This window comes from Diabrotica virgifera, chromosome 2, assembly GCF_917563875.1.
Source record: "Diabrotica virgifera virgifera chromosome 2, PGI_DIABVI_V3a".
Lineage (NCBI taxonomy): Eukaryota > Metazoa > Arthropoda > Insecta > Coleoptera > Chrysomelidae > Diabrotica > Diabrotica virgifera.
Window position 1 is genome coordinate 184914625 of NC_065444.1, and position 15213 is coordinate 184929837.

General features: G+C 33.5%; 1 protein-coding gene across 1 annotated transcript in view; it reads right to left on the bottom strand.

The window, feature by feature from the left end:
- The window catches only part of LOC114331856 (protein tincar), an 841442-nt gene extending 828984 nt beyond the window's left edge, over positions 1-12458 (bottom strand). The window contains exon 1 of the mRNA XM_050642976.1: positions 12228-12458. The gene's annotated coding sequence lies outside the window, so the exon portion shown is untranslated. The remainder of the gene's footprint in view (positions 1-12227) is intronic.
- Between the last annotated feature and the right edge of the window lie 2755 nt (positions 12459-15213).

Here is a 15213-nt window from a genome sequence, read left to right on the forward strand (position 1 = left end):
TTTGTAGAAAAAAACCCTAAAGACCTTCATTAAAATGTAAATTATCTCAGCAGTTAAAAAAGTAAATATTGTGCAAAAATGACCCCTTTTTATTTATTTAAACAATGATCCCCTTATATGATTTGGATACTTTCTTGAAAATATCTTTTGTACTCACCTAAACTTTGATAAAAAATTTGTTCCAACCTGTAAGAATTTACATTTTAATTTACATGTAGTGTAATCTTATTTTACTAGACTAGTAAGGATCTTGGTTTAAAAGCAAAATTGCAATTTATTTGAAAATTTGGAATAGATTGTTACTGTTTTTGGTTTCACTTCATTATATTTTATTTATATTGACGATTTATATAATTTTAGTAAATTTGTTATTGTTTTTATTTGTAAACTTTGTCTATAAAATTGTTAAATTTTTCATTACAATAAAGCATATTTCTATTCTATTCTATTCATACAAAATTCAATTAGTGCAATATCTGAAGACGATCGACCTTCCAAGTCGTCACCGTTTCAGTTGATGTGCTCTTGATCAGCTTGCAGAAGATCCAGTGTTTTCCATGTGGCACATTTTTAGCTTAATGGGGACCTGAATAAACAAAATGTCCTTATTTGGGGTGACGAGCAACCCGAATAGGCCCATGAGTTGCCATTACATCCAGAAAAAACAATTGTTTGGTGTGGTTTATGGGCCAGTGGAATCGTCGGTATATATTTTTTAAAACAGAGGCCGGCCAGAATGTTACTTTGAATGGATACCGTTCTCGCGCCATGATAAAGGACTAAGTATTTGGTACCTGAAATTAAAGCTCGTAGTCTCGGCATCTGATTCCAACAAGATTGCGTCACTTACCATATAACCCGTAAAAGCATGACTTTACTGCGAGAACTATTCGGTGAACAGTTTATTTCGTGTTTAGGATCAGTGAATTGGCTGACGATATACTGTGACATCACACCTCTAGAACTTTTCCTTTGGGGCTACCTAAAGTCCAAAGTCTACATGAATAAACCGGCTACAATTGAGGTATTGGAGGCCAATAGTACTCTAGTCATTGGTCAGATCTTTACCAATCGAAATGCCTGAACGCGGCAACTGAAAAACTAGAATTGGAACTTCAGGACCATTTTAACCGTAGTCATGGTTTTGACGATTTAAACATTTGACAGAAATTATCTTTAAAAAGTAATTGTAAAGAATACTTCCTTTGTATGATAATCAAGATTTTCATATACTTTCATTTTTTTTCATTAATAATTAATTAATAATTCATTTTTTTCTAAATGAGTCACCATTTAGTAGCTCTAGTTGTATCCAACTACACTAAGTCGTTTTCTAACGGTCCACCCGCTTATTATTTCTCACTTCTTGAGGAATATTATACGTACATTCGAAAGAAAACTGCCATTCGGTTTCTAAAAGTAATAGAAACAAGAAAACCATCTCCATATCCGTTGCATAGGTACTCGAGATAATTATACCAACGTTTCTCGTAGTTCCATGATGACCGCGGCTATCTTCTAAAGCCGCCACAATTCTTGCGGAAACAACAGAGTTCATGCTCACTGCAACAAACTTACAGCAGTAGCAACAAACAAAACATAATTAAAATGTATAATATATGTCTGAATTGCCAATATAAATGAGTGAGATTAAATAAATTATTAGAAGAATTTTTTTTGCTTAGCAACAACACTTTAGTTTATTTTAGTAATATTTTGTATTTTGACAACGGCACCCGATTTGGGCGTCGAAACGTTAATAAAATTATTTTTTTCATTTTAATTGTGGCTTATTTCCCATATAAATAATTAATCATAAAAATGCCACAAGGAAATAGCTTCAGAACAACAAAACATAATATTTATGAAACCATATTTGAATAGTAAACCTGGAATTGTGTAGTAAAATTAGCGCCAACCTAACTAATTTTATTACTGGTTTTATGTGAACAGCATGTGTGATAAAATAAAAAAAAATCAAAATTCAACGGCATCTCCGTATAAAATTAATTCATGAAAAATAAACAAATTCGGTATAAAAATAATGACGACCACACACACGTTTAGGTATACGTGTATCAGATATCCGAGAAATCCAATATTATTGTGGCAACATGCTGCAGACGGGGATGGCTGTTCGATTAATAAGCAGTATAAAATATCACAAAATCTAAATTAAGATCTACATTATAAAATTTGTACCGGGAACAGGGATCCACAAATTTTAATTCAAGTATTTTTAAAAATGCGAAAGTAGTAGCAATGTACCCGAAAAAGCATTTTATATGATTCTGAAAGAATTTTGTTGTGGCATTACTATGTTATCTATTATATTTAATGGAAATTAACCACAATTTTTATTGAAAATAGATTTATTCCGACTTGAGGCAAAGATGCGTTCATACACAAACTCATACAAACTCAGTAAATAGAATAATACCGAATCATGATATACAAAGACTCTCAATCTAGAGATGCAATAAAGATTCCAGTCCATGGTGTACCTGTGAAGGAGTAAATTAGATGGAAGATCATGGAGGAAAATACATAAAAATAAATAATTGTTACTGCGGTACTCAGGAAAAGAAGCCAAATATGATAAAGATGATAGGTTCAGTAGTAGAGTTCATAATAACATCACCAAGGGCGGATACAGGACCGATTTTCGGGAGGGGCCATGAACTTTTTTTGGGGAAGAGCACGGGGGGGCCAGAGAGTAATTTTTAAAAATTAGGGTTACAATGGTGAGTTTTAGGCACTTTTCACACACTTTTGAGTTGCATACAGACATTCAAAAGTTATCGTTATTAAAGTATTATTAAAGTCAGTACCGATTCCTCCACATTTCTTCGGATCCAAGTGCAGTTCTTTCAACAAGTTTAATACTATTTTTCCCAATTGTTCTCCTGTCAGACCTTGTTCTTCCCCTCTTTCTTGATTTTCACTAATTGATTTTATGTTCTCATAAGCGAATGTTGTTATTGTGTATGTATTTCAAATTTAGAGAAAGCTGTTCTAAGTGGGATACGTCGGTCGTTTCTTCAAATATCACGGAGTAATAATTTTCACTTTGAATCTTATGCATTATTTTTTCAATTATTTCTTCACCACAACATGTTATCAATTGATTTTGACTGATGTTACTAATGCATGTTGCTGCGGATAGGTGTCGTTTAAGAGTCATCTCCTGATGCGATTTTAAACCATGACAATTGGCCCCGGACTCCTCATTGCTAGGTCCAGCATCTTCGTCCAGAAGCAGAAGGCCATCATCATGATGGCCTCTTAGAGGAATATTTTGTCGACTTAAGAATACTATATACTATACTATTAGTCGTAGTTTTTCTTTATTTTCTTGTATCTGTTTACACCTTTGAGAGTCTAACTGGTTAATGACTGCCTTGTGCGGGTTGCGATAACTTTGTAGAAAATCCACCTCAACCTCAACGCACTCATAACATTGTGGTATGATGTTTTTTCATGAGTTTGTATGGCTCCGTCTTTGCCCATGAGTTTGGCGAAAGATATTGAAGGTTTCGTGACAAGGCTTTGGGCTGTCATCCTTTTATTATGAGTATATTTTTCATTAGAAAAATAAAACGCAATACTTGTAAAACAATCCCTTTTAATTGTGCGAAAACACCGACCAACTCCTTTGTTCTCTTGTGATACAAGTAACGCTTCATTTATTTTTTATTCTTTGTGTGTGTAGAATATGGGAATTGAAAAGATTTTGATGGCTGCCAAGGTGGTTCTAACAATTGGCACTTTATAAAATTATCTACATTTTGATTTATAAAACATCCTATGTCATTCTTAAAGCTTCCGTTACTACTTTTGCTAAATTCTAGTCCAGAAAACATATTTATCCCCTGTTTAGTACATATTATATGTGTTTGAAACTAAAAACATTTGAAATGCAAATATTTAAATTTATATATTTTTTTAATTCTCGGAGGGGCCATGGGGGCCATGGCCCCCTCCCTGGATCCGCCCTTGAACATCACACAGAAATTGAACCACAAGACTCAAAGGTAAATTGTATTTTCCATACATAGGAAGCAAAAGCTAAAATAGGAGCGTATTCAAATATATACGACAAACTTGAAAGAGAAGAGGATGAAGCACAGATATCTAAAATAGCCAAAACATATAGCAAAGAAATCAAAAATTATTAAAGCATTATTAAAAATTATTAAGCAGTATATTAAAACCTGTTTACAAAAACAAGGAAGATATACAACCATGTAAAACCTACAGGGCTTATGGCTAGGCCTTATGTAACTACTTGATCATACCACAAAAAACGTGGCAAAGAGTAAATTATTGATAGACGAATAAATGAATAAACCGAAATATACGAAAATCAGTTTAGATTTATTAGTCCTGTCGCCAGGGGGGGTACAACGGCCTCGTTAATTCAGATGGACTTACTCAAGTTTTTTTTATGTATTTTGACCCGTAGAACACGAATTTTTTGGGTAACAGTTGATCCGGATGTCGATAAGATTGTTATAGACCAAGAACTTGAGGAATCAAATAACAGCGATTTTTGGCAAAACAAAACAATATTTTGTATTTTTTGGGCCATTTTAAGTAAAAAATATTTCTACAAGTTTTTTCGTAGGATGCACAGTTTTCGAGATAAACGCGGTTGAACTTTAAAAAAATCGAAAAATTGCAATTTTTGAACCCGAATAACTTTTGATTAAAAAATAAAATAGCAAGTCTGCTTACCGCATTTGAAAGTTTAAGTCAAATTATATCGGTTTTGATTATTTGCATTGGTAAAAATTTATTTTTTTATTGTTTAACAAAGCTATAAACGCGTAGGGTTTCCCGTGCTTTTACATGCGTTTTAACGCATGTAACGTAGAAATAGTCTTGATTGCACTAGTACCTATTCTACCTACTCGTTCGATTTTAAATGAGAAATCATAGAAACATCACTCACGCACTAGTTGTTTGTAGCTTTGTTTAACAATAACACAATAAATTTTTAGCAATGCAAATAATCAAAACCGACATAATTTGACTTGAACTTTCAAAGGCGCTAAGCAGAATTGCTATTTTATTTTTTAATCAAAAGTTATTCGGGTTTAAAAATTGCAGTTTTTCGATTTTTTGAAAGTTCAACCGCGTTTATCTCGAAAACTGTGCATCCTACTAAAAAACTTGTAGAAATATTTTTTGCTTAAAATGACCCAAAAAATACAAAATATTGTTTTGTTTTGCCAAAAATCGCTGTTATTTGATTCCTCAAGTTCTTGGTCTATAACAATCTTATCGACATCCGGATCAACTGTTACCCAAAAAATTCGTGTTCTACGGGTCAAAATACATAAAAAAAACTTGGGTAAGTCCATCTGAATTAACGAGGCCGTTGTACCCCCCCTGGCGACAGGACTATATGCCAGACAAATCAACAACAGACATTGATCCAGAGAAAGTATATGATAGAGTTTCTCAAGAGGTTCTTTAGTTGGCCCTTAGTAAGAAAGAGTTGGCGATGAGTTCGTGTAGATTTTAGGAGTATAAGGGAGTATCAACTAGTGTTCGTACATATGTGGGAGAGACTAAGCGTATGCTCACTACGGAGACCAAAGGATGGTATCCTAGGCATTCAAAATAATGCATTTATTTTACATAGCGATCGATAATATAGTTTCGATGGCCAGGTAAAATAAGTACATTATTTTAAATGCGAGAATTCACGATACCATGCTCTAAGCTAGGATACCATCCTTTGGTCTCCGTAGTGAGCAAACCCTAATTCATGCGAAAGTAGGATTGCATCTGGGCTCAGTACTTAGTCCTCATTTATTAATTAGTGTTGGATCAGATACTAGGGAAACTACAGGGTAATATTCTCTGGTTTACTACATTATGCTAGTACCTATGTAATAAACGTAGTCTTTATTGGAAATACTGACAGGGATTTAGAACATACACTCGAACAGTGGAAACAAGCTCTTGAGGAAAAATATTCAAAAGTTAGAACGACAAAAGCTGTAAATAAAATTATAATTCTATTTTTAGTTCTAGGATCAGTATTACAGAGTAATGGCGAAATACATGAAGCTATATGCAGTAGAGTCAGGTCAGGATGGATGAATTGAGGTGTTATAGATAAATTCCAATGAAACGGAAAGAAAAATTCTATAAAACTGCCATAAGACCAACTATGATGTACCGAACTGAATTTTGGGCAATTAAAAAAATATAGAGTATGCATAAGTCTTTGGTCAGTGCGTGTTGCCGGTACTTACATATGGTGCAGAAACTTTAACAATAACCAAGAAAGTAAGAAATAAAATTTGTGTTACCCAAAGAGCCACGGAACGCTCAATGTTAGGCATTTCTCGTAGGGATCGAACTACGAACAAGGAAATAAGACGAAGAACAGTAGTGACAGATGCCATAGAAAGAATTATGACACTAAAGTGGAACTGTGCAGAGCACAGAGCTAGAATGTCGGATAACATAGGGACACAGCGAATAATATACTGGAGACCAAGACAAGAAGTATATCGAAGTAGATGCCTTCCTCCAACAAGACGGTCTGATGACATAAAACGGATCGACAAAAATTGGATGCAAACAGCACAAAACAGAAATACATGGACAAGACTGAGAGGGACCTATATCCAGCACTGGATAGATCCGGGTTGAATGATGATGATAGTATGCATCTAGTGAAAATAAGAGGGGTTGGATGAATGAGTGGACTGACAAAAAAGGAGAAAACTAAGAATGAGTCTAGGGGTTGCACCAATTGATGCCAAAATTATAGAGCATATGTTAAGATGGCTTGGCCATATTCAAAGTCGAGACTCTAATCCATCAATACGAAGAATCGCTGATCAGCTAGTTTCTGCAAGAAGAATGAGAGGAAAACCAACGGAAATCTGGGAAGAGCCGCTTAAGCAGGATATGTCAGTAAGGGGGATTGATATTAGTATGACACTTATTGGTAGAGGAGCCCAAGCGGGGATTTTTGCAGTTACTCGAGCGCGTCAGATTATTACATGGGGAAAAACCTTGTACCCTTAAAATGTACCTCTACCATATATTGGCTCTTAATGCAGGGGAATTCGTTAAGGGGGGCCGAAAAAAATCTATCCCTAGAAAAACTCGAAATTGTCACATTAAGGTAAGGTAAGTTAAGTACATGCAAAGCAGTGTATATTTGTATATTTCAAAAATCTGACGATTTGAGCGGGGCATAAGGAAATGGGTGAGCCCCAAAGTTTCACAAGAAAAAAGCGAATATTTCGCGAAATGAATGATAGATCGAAAAACTAAAAAAATAAGTGCTCAATATTTTTCAAAAATCTATCGAATGATACCAAACACGACTTCCCACGGAAAGGAGTGGGGGTAAATTTAAAATTTTAAATACGAATCCCGCGATATTTCGCGAAATGAACATCAGATCGAAAACTGAAAAATACACTTATTCAATGTTTTTGAAAAGTCTATCGAATGACACCAAACACGACCCCCCGCGGAGGTGGGGTGGGGGTTACTTTAAAATCTTAAATCGGAGCTTCGTTTTTTTATTGCAGATTTGGATTCCTTACCTAAAAATATAAAACTTTTATTCGAGACATTTTTTCGAATTATGGATAGATGGCGCTATAATCTAAAAAAACCATTGTTGGAAATGGAAAATTAAATTAAAAAATGGTAAGTCCCCACTAAAATGGAAAACTTTACTTAACTTTTTTTTGGTTTAAGGACCTACTCCTCACAACCCAATAGGTCCCCATAACGCTCGATTGACTGCACATTTAGCATACTTTGCTCCCCTACCATATAGAGAAATGATATTTGGGAGGCCGAGAGAATGATGATTTAGAAATATTACTCCAATTAAAAAAATTAACACTAATATACAAATACTGTTATCGAAAATTGAGCAAAACCAAAAAATAGCTGGACCAATTAAAAATGAAACATATCAAGAAGTTTCAACAAAACAAAAGAATAAGAATAAGACTGAATACTTCACTAATCGGGTTCTACTCCGAATATTTTAGGAACAAAATGTTATGATAGAAAAAACAACAAGCAAATGGGATTCTAATAAATAACAAAATAATGATTCAATTAAAATTGGATAAATCCCGGTAGTCGGCCGTATACCATTTAGTTGAATAACATCGAAGTAAAAACACCTTAGTAGTAGGTATAGTTTTAATAAAAATTAAAATCTTGAAAAATCCAAATGGGTTACATCAACGTTGAAATGTTCAAAACGTTTTCAGATCTAGTAGGCCATCCTCAGTGAACTCTTATACGTGCTTAATAGTCCCAGAACCAAACAATGGTAGGATTTAAAATGCAATTGACATTGTTAAATTGTAAAATTGAAACGGCTTAAAGCCGATGTTAATGGATAACTTCCGGGAACATGAAGAATCCCTACACGAACAAAATCAAACAACCATCTTGGTCTACATTATGTCTGCCAACTACCAAAATAATAATTTTTATAAGTCTAAAAAATTAGATATGCACACACCCAAACTTATATGGAATCACAATGTATTTCAAAGTAATATTTATTTCTTTTGAAAAAACTTGTTATTGTTGCGAAGAATAAAGGTGTTTATCGAAAATAAACAAATCTATAAGACAAACAGATAGTACAGCTCGGTACGGTATAGGTTACTTGCTTGAGTTTCAAATTGAACGAAAATAAATAAACTAACTTTTGCGTCCAAAAACGAAAATATGCGTCATATGGGGTTATAGAACTTACAACGAGGAAAGATTATTGGTCTTGTGGAGCAAGTAATGTTCTCAGAGGGACATAGCTGTAGGGCTAGACGTAACACAGGGCGTTCTATTCAAAACCTATGCTAGGTAACAGGAAATAGGAAAGCTCAAAAATAAAGCAAGGGAAATTCGCCAAAAAGTAATAGTGGCTCGCCACGATCGTTTAATTGTCCATTCAGCTGGAAGACACCCAACCATTTCCCACCTGCAGCTACAAATGCAGCTTTTGGAAGCTGCAGGTGTAACTGTTTCAGTTGACACGATAAGAAAAAGAGTTCGTGCCAAGAAGTATACAGCAGACAGTTATGGGTTCCCGAGTTATCCAGGCAGCACAAGATTGATCGCCTAAATTGGTGTCTTCACCACCAAAACTGGAACATTGGGAATTGACAAAATGTGCTATTTTCAGAAAAAGTCAGGATTTGTGTAAAATCAGACGACCCACGAAATCGTGTACTTAGAGGTCGAGGAAGACAAGCAAGAACGAAAACTGTCAGATCTGTTCACAAATATACAAGAGGAAGTGTAATGTTCTGGAGAGGAATTGTGATGTTGTTCTGAAGCTATTTCCTTGTGGCATTTTTACGATTAACTATTTAGATGGGAAATAAGTCACAATTAAATTGAAAAAATAATTTTATTAACGTTTCGACTCCCAAATCGTGTGTCGTTGTCAAAATACTACTAAATTAAACAAGATTGTTGTTGCTAAGTAAAAAAATTATTCCAATAATTTATTCAATCTGACTCATTTACATTGGCAATTCAGACGTATATTATACATTTTAAAGTAGAAGACTTTAAAATGATATCGCCAATATTTATATCATTTTAAAGCCTTCTACTTTAGAATGTATAATATACGTCTGAATTGCCAATATAAATGAGTCAGATTAAATAAATTATTAGAAGAATTTTTTTACTAAGCAACAACAATTTTGTTTAATTTAGTAGTATTTTGTATTTTGACAACGACACCCGATTTGGGCGTCGAAACGTTAATAAAATTATTTTTTCAATTTAATTGTGGTTTATTTCCCATCTAAATACTTAATCAGGAATTGTGATCAGTAAAAAAACTCCTTTAATTTTCATCCAATCAACTTTAACTGCTCACAGGTATGTTGATAACCTGTATTTAGGCTCTGGAGAGGTGCAACAGGAGAAAATTTAATTTTCTTGCATGATAATGGACCTCCACATACCATTAGAGTAACTAGAGACATCATTGAAGCAGAAGGTATCCCTTGTTCGGAGTGGCCTGTTTGATTACCCGAGCTTAACCCTATAGCGAATTTGTGGGATATGCTTAAAAGAAAAATTAGAGCTCGCCAGGATAATCTACAAAACACCTCACGGCTAGTACAAGCTGCTCTTGAAGAATGGAGCAACCTACCACAACAAAATGTTGATAATTTGATTAGGAGCGTGCCCACGCAAACTGAAGCTTGCATAAGGACAGAGATGATCACACTGACTACAAAAAAAATAAAAACAATTTAAACATTATTCGTATTGCATTGAAATTTTCTATGCTATTGACTTTAAAACAACTAATTTCAATTTGTTTGTCTAAATTGTTTTGAAGTTATACTTCTTTACCGGCGATAGAGGGTGATTTTTTTATATGTTAAAACCTATCAGCCCGGCGCATGCGCATTATAACTTTGTTCTGATTGGATGTTCAAATGACATGTCAAAAATTATCCGATATGGCAGCTGTGGTTTGGAGGTAAAGGTAAAGGTAAACAAATGTATAATATATTAGTTTTATTGTTGTGAGGACAGAAACAAAAAAGTTTATAATATTGTAGTGACTTTTAAATAGTTTTTAAAAGCAACAGGTACGTAATAATTGTTAATGTATCATGGGTATAAACCTACCTATTTGATCTGCCAAAATACATAGTATGTAATACTTTTATTTATATAATTTGATTACCATCAAAATTTCTATCAATATTCACCTAATATATTGTTCTTTTACTCTATGTTTTGTTGTATTTTTTCAATTCTAAATCATTTCAATTCAAAATTAAAATAATTTGATCAATTTTCAAAATATCAAAATATCACAAGTTTAATCCGTTTAGTTAGTCGATCTTCGTAAATAATGACACATAGTGTCCGTGGCTAAGCGGAGAAGGCGAATGAATTCCAATACCAACCGGTCTTATCAGCGCTGGTTCGAGTCCCAATAGAAACTTTCTTTTTTGTTTTTTTTAATACATTTTATGATTGTAAGTATATTTATTATATAATTGTATTTTCAGAAAATACGTATTTAGTTAAAAAATTTTTCGACAATTAATGTTCAGACATCATTTGTGGCTTGTTTAATGTGTTTGTGTGTGTTTTATTCTTTTATTATTTTAATATTTGGCACTGTTCTAATAAAAATGTTTGAGAAGTAGTAAGTATAAATTAGTTTAATATTTAAACAAAATATAAATAAAAAGTATATTAATTTCGTTTAAATCATATAATAGAAGTATAACTTCTTACGTGCGTACAAAGTACACACACATTCTTTTATTTAATTGTTATGTATTTGTTATTAAATTGCTTTAAAATAAATATTGTTTGACTTCGTGTGTTCGTTTTTTTAAATTCGCACGAAATCATAAGTAATATCAGGTGATTTCATATAAGTTTGGGTGTGTATACGTTTAGATATACATAGATCTAAAAAAAAGCTAATTCCATACGTCTATTAATACCAATTGATACTAGATGAAACAGTATAATGGAAAAATTGGAAAATGAAAAAGCCACAAACTTGACAAGAATTAGATAAACATTTAACGGAGATGCAATAAAAATAATTATTTATTTCAGAATGCAATTTTACAAATAGTATTCTAAAGTGATCGTGAAAGGATGCATAGATAAATATAAATAATATGAAACGAACTGAAAAAAAGAAAGATGCAACTGACCTTGAAGACTAGAAAACTTTCAAAACAAATTCTAAAGAACAGGATTCAGCTATAGTATTCAGAACATGGATATGACTAAAAAGTCTCCAAAAAAAGGGAAGAAAAAAAAACAAAAATTTTTATACATCAGATCACATTATCATCCATGCAGATCATTTTAAGAATCCAGTGTTGACCTTTATATCTAAGATGCCATCTGAATGAAAAATAGGTTCATATAACATCATGTTTCATTGTTTTGTAACATGTAGTACCTTATTATTATGATAAAAACCCTCATAAAAACAGACTTGGTTATCCAGCCTGTACTTTTATCCCAGTCAAACAAAGCAAAAGCAACAAAACTTTAGACAGTTTTACTCATTATTTATTTGTTTTAATATACAAATTTTGTTGACATTACTTATGTTAAGTCATAAAGTTTAGACTACATTAAGATGCAATATTTTAGCTTAGCTATTTTGGTAAATTATTAAATTAATAATAAAGACTTTTTAAACTTACCATATCCCAAATCTCTCCCATTCTTGGCACTATTTACACCACTTTCATAAAAAATCCTTAATTTTCAATGACACCGTCCAACAACCGTTCAAACGAATCACCCGCACCCGGCGTTTTTCGTAAATACTAGCCCGACGATAAAATCCCGATGCTCCTCGACGCACGTCGTCTCTTAATGCATCTCTGGATGCTCTTCCGCGTTTTCCAGGAATATTGTTACGACGACGTCGTCGCGATAGAGCGTCTCTGGAAAGTAGTTTTGATAGGAGGGCGTCAGAGGGTGAGATGGAACGTGCGCAGTGTGGGAGTATCGATTTTGCATCTGGAGTAGAGATGGGACATGTGACAGTTGAATATATTATAACTAGTTAAAGATGAATATGCAACAGTATGGTCGTTGACTCCGTGTACACATGAGGACATGAGAGCCAGAGTGGCCTAACTGATTTGAACATTACTTAATCAAAGAAAATGATCAGAAGCTAACAATGTCCGATTTTTTAAGTAATTGGATGTTGACCAAGAATCATTATTGGTCAACATACAATTACTAAAACAATCCGACATTGATAGCTTCTGATCATTTTATTTGATTATGTAAAGCAGTGTTTTTCAATCTGTGGGTCGCGACTCCCCGGGGGGTCGCGAAGCCTTTCTCGGGGGGTCGCCGACTGAAAGAAAAAGTTGAGGTTCTTTAAACACAATTTTGGTGGGAAGGATGTGCTTGTTTGTTTTTCAAAAGTTTATCAAATTGTGGTGCTATTTTTGAATGGTTAATAATCAAATCATTTTCTAATTGCAGTCTATTTCTCTTTTTAGTTTTAATGTCTACCATTGAAGAAAATGTCAGTTCACACAAGTATAAAGTGGCGAATTGCACTAATAATTTAAGAGCTTTCCTTAACTGCGCGAGATATTGGTGTTTTATTTTCATCCAAAGTACGTCGACACTTTGCGAATAAAATTTCATCTTAAGCATGCCATCAAGAGCTAAATCTAAAAGACATTCTTTCATTTTTTTGGTGATATTAGCCAGATCTATTGATTTGTCCAAAAAATGGTTTAAAATCCATCTACGCCCATTGTCAGCTTCAGCGTGCAAGTCTGGAAAGTAAGTCAAAAGTTGCTCTTGTAGATTATGCAAGCTTTGAATGATGCAAGGAATGTGAGCCAATACTGCAAAACTTTGGTCTGTTGCATTATCTGCATTAATCTACTGAACACATGGACAATACAAAACATTTTGTTTTGCAGAGAGGTTGACCACAAACGAAGTTTTGCGTGAGATACTTTTACTTCATCTTTAGCTGTTAATATATTCTCTTCTCTTGCTTGAAGGTTCTTGTTCAAATTGTTAAGGTGGCTAAAAAGATCTGCCAAAATACTAATTTCAAGAGTAGGTAAATAGGGTCAGGAAAACGATAAGTATATTTAAATTTTGCATCTTGTAAGAACATTAAAAATTCAGCTCATAATACCTTTCTTTTGGATAGCCACCTGACCTCTATGTGATAGAGATTTTAATGAAGCGAGCCCATATCTTCACAAACGATTCTGAATAGCCCGGTTTGCAAAGCTTTACCTTTGATAGATTTACAATTTTTATTACCTCCTTGAGCACGTCATTTAAATCAAAAGGTACTACTTAGCAGCTTGAGCCCGTCGATGAAGAAAATAGTGTGTTCAGGATATGTTTGGCATTGTCGATTTTATTTTGCAATGAGTCCGCTATTTTTGCAAGTCATAGCTTTAGCGCCATCGCTACAAATACCGATACATTTTTTCCAATCAATATTATTGTAGTCGCAAGTGCTTTCTAAAAACATATCGTACAAACACTGAACAGTAGTGTTTGCAGAAAGGGCTTTGCAAAATAAAATTTCTTCCATGATATCATTGATACTGTCATCTGCTTCAAAGCGCACAAATACTACAAACTGTGCACAGTCGGAAACATGTGTAGATTCATCAAACTGCAAAGCAAAATCTTGGCCGTTCTTTAATAATTGTTGGCCCCTTGTGAATAAAAATTAAATGTACCCAAATAGGAAAAAATTATTACTTAACGTATGTAGTTTTTAATGAATTGATTTCTTTGGCTTTCTATGAAACCAGGGGGTCGCCAAAATATTTCAACCTGTAAAGGGGTCTCAAAGATTTCAACACTTATGTAAAGTAATGTCCAAATCAGTTAGGCCACTCTGGCTCTCATGGCCTCATCTAGATGCAGCCAGTTATATTCGAATATAACAACGAGACATGCATGTCAGAAATAATTGATTCCAGTACTTCAATTATTTATAATAATTTAGAATAATGTAGAACTTTTTAATTCCTGAGTTTGTCGGTCTGTTATAAATAAAACTATTTGCTTAAACAACAAAGAAACTATTACAATGGAAGCCGATAGGAAGGCGAAAAAAAGGAAGGCCCAGAACAAGATGATTGGATGACGTGGAAGATGACCTGAAAACTATGAACATAAGACTGAAGGGAGAGAGAATGGAGAAGGACACAAGAGAGATGAATGGAAGGAAATAGCCGGGTTATGATGGTACAAGAAAAAGAAGATTTTGCTTAAACGTTTCAGTTATTTGTCACTTTCAATAAGCACTTTAATAATTATATAAATCAAATAAAAATAGACGGTTTCGTTATTATATTGTTGTATAATAGGTTTTTTCTACGACCGCTTAATAACATGCTCATTATTCACTATTTTTGAATAGATAATAACACCCATTACTTTACCCGTAAGTAATAGTTCATTATTCACGGGTCAATGCTCACGGGTCATTACTCACGGGCTGGAGTTAGGTTCAATTGACGAATGTCACATTTAATATTAGTCTGATATAAACTACTTATGAACTCTAATATAAAATGACTTAACATTGTTTGAAACAATAATTATTGTAATTTGTATCAATAATTAACTTCGAAAAACTTTTAAATGGTTTTTAACTGTAACAATGGGTCAGTATAT